The sequence below is a fragment of the Pseudophryne corroboree genome, chromosome 9 (assembly GCF_028390025.1).
Source record: "Pseudophryne corroboree isolate aPseCor3 chromosome 9, aPseCor3.hap2, whole genome shotgun sequence".
NCBI classification, from domain to species: Eukaryota; Metazoa; Chordata; class Amphibia; order Anura; family Myobatrachidae; genus Pseudophryne; species Pseudophryne corroboree.
Window position 1 is genome coordinate 433,093,993 of NC_086452.1, and position 5,060 is coordinate 433,099,052.

The following is a 5,060-nucleotide window of genomic DNA, read 5'->3' on the forward strand; positions in this document are numbered from 1 at the left end:
CGGGCACAAAAACCTAACAGAGGCTTGGAGGAGGGTCATGGGGGGAGGAGCCAGTACACACCATGTGATCCTAAAAGCTTTCTTTAGATGTGCCCTGTCTCCTGCGGAGCCGCTATTCCCCATGGTCCTGACGGAGTCCCCAGCATCCACTAGGACGTTAGAGAAAATCAGATAAGGGCTTTTACAGGATAAAGCCGCCAATTCTGACACGCGCCTGGCCCAGGCCAGGGCCAACAGCATGACCACTTTCCATGTGAGATATTTTAACTCCACAGATTTAAGTGGTTCAAACCAATGTGACTTTTGGAACCCAAAAACTACATTGAGATCCCAAAGTGCCACTGGAGGCACAAAAGGAGGCTGTATATGCAGTACCCCTATTACAAACGTCTGAACTTCAGGGACTGAAGCTAGTTCTTTTTGGAAGAAAATTGACAGGGCCGAAATTTGAACCTTAATGGACCCCAATTTCAGGCCCATAGACACTCCTGTTTGCAGGAAATGTAGGAATCGACCCAGTTGAATTTCCTCCGTCGGGCCTTACTGGCCTCGCACCACGCAACATATTTTCGCCAAATGCGGTGATAATGTTTTGCAGTTACATCCTTCCTGGCTTTGATCAGTATAGGGATGACTTCATCCGGAATGCCTTTTTTCCTTCAGGATCCGGCGTTCAACCGCCATGCCGTCAAACGCAGCCGCGGTAAGTCTTGGAACAGACAGGGTCCTTGCTGGAGCAGGTCCCTTCTTAGAGGTAGAGGCCACGGATCCTCCGTGAGCATCTCTTGAAGTTCCGGTTACCAAGTCCTTCTTGGCCAATCCGGAGCCACGAATATAGTGCTTACTCCTCTCCATCTTATCAATCTCAGTACCTTGGGTATGAGAGGCAGAGGAGGGAACACATACACTGACTGGTACACCCACGGTGTTACCAGAGCGTCTACAGCTATTGCCTGAGGGTCCCTTGACCTGGCGCAATACCTGTCGAGTTTTTCCTAACGGTTTATAATCATGTGGAAGACTTCTGGGTGAAGTCCCCACTCTCCCGGGTGGAGGTCGTGCTGAGGAAGTCTGCTTCCCAGTTGTCCACTCCCGGAATGAATACTGCTGACAGTGCTATCACATGATTTTCCGCCCAGCGAAGAATCCTTGCAGCTTCTGCCATTGCCCTCCTGCTTCTTGTGCCACCCTGTCTGTTTACGTGGGTGACTGCCGTGATGTTGTCCGACTGAATCAACACCAGCTGACCTTGAAGCAGAGGTCTTGCTAAGCTTAGAGCATTGTAAATGGCCCTTAGCTTCAGGATATTTATGTGAAGTGATGTCTCCAGGCTTGACCATAAGCCTTGGATATTCCTTCCCTGTGTGACTGCTCCCCAGCCTCGCAGGCTGGCATCCGTGGTCACCAGGACCCAGTCCTGAATGCCGAATCTGCGGCCCTCTAGAAGATGAGCACTCTGCAACCACCACAGGAGGGACACCCTTGTCCTTGGTGACAGGGTTATCCGCTGATGCATCTGAAGATGCGACCCGGACCATTTGTCCAGCAGGTCCCACTGGAAAATTCTTGCGTGGAATCTGCCGAATGGGATTGCTTCGTAGGAAGCCACCATTTTACCCAGAACCCTTGTGCATTGATGCACTGAGACTTGGCTCGGTTTTAGGAGGTTCCTGACTAGCTCGGATAACTCCCTGGCTTTCTCCTCCGGGAGAAACACCTTTTTCTGGACTGTGTCCAGGATCATCCCTAGGAACAGAAGACAAGTCGTCGGAACCAGCTGCGATTTTGGAATATTGAGAATCCAATCGTGCTGCCGCAACACTACCTGAGATAGTGCTACACCGACCTCCAACTGTTCCCTGGATCTTACCCTTATCAGGGAATCGTCCAAGTAAGGGATAACTAAAATTCCCTGACTTCGAAGGAATATCATCATTTCGGCCATTACCTTGGTAAAGACCCGGGGTGCCGTGGACCATCCATACGGCAGCGTCTGAACTGATAGTGACAGTTCTGTACCATAAACCTGAGGTACCCTTGATGAGAAGGGTAAATTTTGACATGAAGGTAAGCATCCTTGATGTCCCGAGACATCATGTAGTCCCCTTCTTCCAGGTTCGCAATCACTGCTCTGAGTGACTCAATCTTGAATTTGAACCTCTGTATGTAAGTGTTCAAAGATTTTAGATTTAGAATCGGTCTCACCGAGCCGTCCGGCTTCGGTACCACAACAGTGTGGAATAATACCCCGTTCCCTGTTGCAGGAGGGGTACCTTGATTATCACCTGCTGGGAATACAGCTTGTGAATGGCTTCCAAAACTGTCTCCCTGTCAGAAGGAGACATCGGTAAAGCCGACTTTAGGAAACGGCGAGGGGGAGACGTCTCGAATTCTAATTTGTACCCCTGAGATATCACCTGAAGGATCCAGGGGTCTACTTGCGAGTGAGCCCACTGCGCGCTGAAATTCATTGAGACGGGCCCCCCACCGTGCCTGATTCTGCTTGTAAAGCCCCAGCGTCATACTGAGGGCTTGGCAGAGGCGGGAGAGGGTTTCTGTTCCTGGTAACTGGCTGATTTCTGCAGCCTTTTTCCTCTCCCTCTGTCACGGGGCAGAAATGAGGAACCTTTTGCCCGCTTGTCCACGAAAAGACTGCGCCTGATAATACGGCGTCTTCTCATGTTGAGAGGCGACCTGGGGTACAAACGTGGATTTCCCAGCTGTTGCCGTGGCCACCAGGTCTGAAAGACCGACCCCAAATAACTCCTCCCTTTAATAAGGCAATACTTCCAAATGCCGTTTGGGATACGCATCACCTGACCACTGACGTGTCCATAACCTTCTACTGGTAGAAATGGACAACGCACTTAGACTTGATGCCAGTCGGCAAATATTCCGCTGTGCATCACGCATATATAGAAATGCATCTTTTAAATGCTCTATAGGCAAAAATATACTGTCCCTATCTAGGGTATCAATATTTTTAGTCAGGGAATCCGACCACGCCAACCCAGCACTGCACATCCAGGCTGAGGCGATTGCTGGTCGCAGTATAACACCAGTATGTGTGTAAATACATTTTAGGATACCCTCCTGCTTTCTATCAGCAGGATCCTTAAGGGCGGCCATCTCAGGAGAGGGTAGAGCCCTTACAAGCGTGTGAGCGCTTTATCCACCCTAGGGGGTGTTTCCCAACGCACCCTAACCTCTGGCGGGAAAGGATATAATGCCAATAACATTTTAGAAATTATCAGTTGTTATCGGGGGAAAACCACGCATCATCACACACCTCATTTAATTTCTCAGATTCAGGAAAACTACAGGTAGTTTTTCCTCACCGAACATAATACCCCTTTTTGGTGGTACTCGTATTATCAGAAATGTGTAAAACATTTTTCATTGCCTCAATCATGTAACGTGTGGCCCTACTGGAAGTCACATTTGTCTCTTCACCGTCGACACTGGAGTCAGTATCCGTGTCGGCGTCTATATCTGCCATCTGAGGTAACGGGCCCCTGACGGCCTATGAGACGTCTGGACAGGCCCAAGCTGAGTAGCCGGCTGTCTCATGTCAACCACTGTCTTTTATACAGAGCTGACACTGCCACGTAATTCCTTCCAACAGTTCATCCACTCAGGTGTCGACCCCCTAGGGGGTGACATCACTATTACAGGCAATCTGCTCCGTCTCCACATCATTTTTCTCCTCATACATGTCGACACAAACGTACCGACATACAGCACACACACAGGGAATGCTCTGATAGAGGACAGGACCCCACTAGCCCTTTGGGGAGACAGAGGGAGAGTTTGCCAGCACACACCAGAGCGCTATATATATACAGGGATAACCTTATATAAGTGTTTTTCCCCTTATAGCTGCTGTATCTTTAATACTGCGCGTAATTAGTGCCCCCCCTCTCTTTTTTAACCCTTTCTGTAGTGTAGTGACTGCAGGGGAGAGACAGGGAGCTTCCCTCCAACGGAGCTGTGAGGGAAAATGGCGCCAGTGTGCTGAGGAGATAGGCTCCGCCCCCTTATCGGCGGCCTTATCTCCCGTTTTTCTATGTATTCTGGCAGGGGTTAAATGCATCCATATAGCCCAGGAGCTATATGTGATGCATTTTTTGCCATCCAAGGTGTTTTTTATTGCGTCTCAGGGCGCCCCCCCCCAGCGCCCTGCACACTCAGTGACCGGAGTGTGAAGTGTGCTGAGAGCAATGGCGCACAGCTGCAGTGCTGTGCGCTACCTTGTTGAAGACAGGACGTCTTCTGCCGCCGATTTTCCGGACCTCTTCTGCCTTCTGGCTCTGTAAGGGGGCCGGCGGCGCGGCTCTGGGACCCATCCAGGCTGGGCCTGTGATCGTCCCTCTGGAGCTAATGTCCAGTAGCCTAAGAAGCCCAATCCACTCTGCACGCAGGTGAGTTCGCTTCTTCTCCCCTTAGTCCCTCGATGCAGTGAGCCTGTTGCCAGCAGGTCTCACTGAAAATAAAAAACCTAAACTAAAACTTTCACTAAGAACTCAGGAGAGCCCCTAGTGTGCACCCTTCTCGTTCGGGCACAAAGATCTAACTGGGGCTTGGAGGAGGGTCATAGGGGGAGGAGCCAGTGCACACCAGATAGTCCTAAAGCTTTCTTTAGATGTGCCCAGTCTCCTGCGGAGCCGCTACTTCCCCCCCATGGTCCTTACGGAGTCCCCAGCATCCACTTTGGACGTTAGAGAAATATAAGCTGTGTACACACTTAGCGATGCGTACCTTGCATGACATCGCCGCCATTGGGACCCGGCATGCGGCATGCATACACGTGACATGCTGCACCGTGTACCATGTAATTGTTAGCAACATCCGTGGGCAGGGACAACGTGGGGATGGCGCTAACGACCCACGCATATCATGGGTACACACAAGAAGATGTACCCAATATTGCTTCGATCAATGGGATTGGGCAACATATCGTCCAGCATGTAACCAACTTTAGAAAAAAACCTGCACATTTGAAAAGCCTTCAATAGAGATAAAAACAAGGAAGTCTTATCCAATACACTTGCATTGTACTG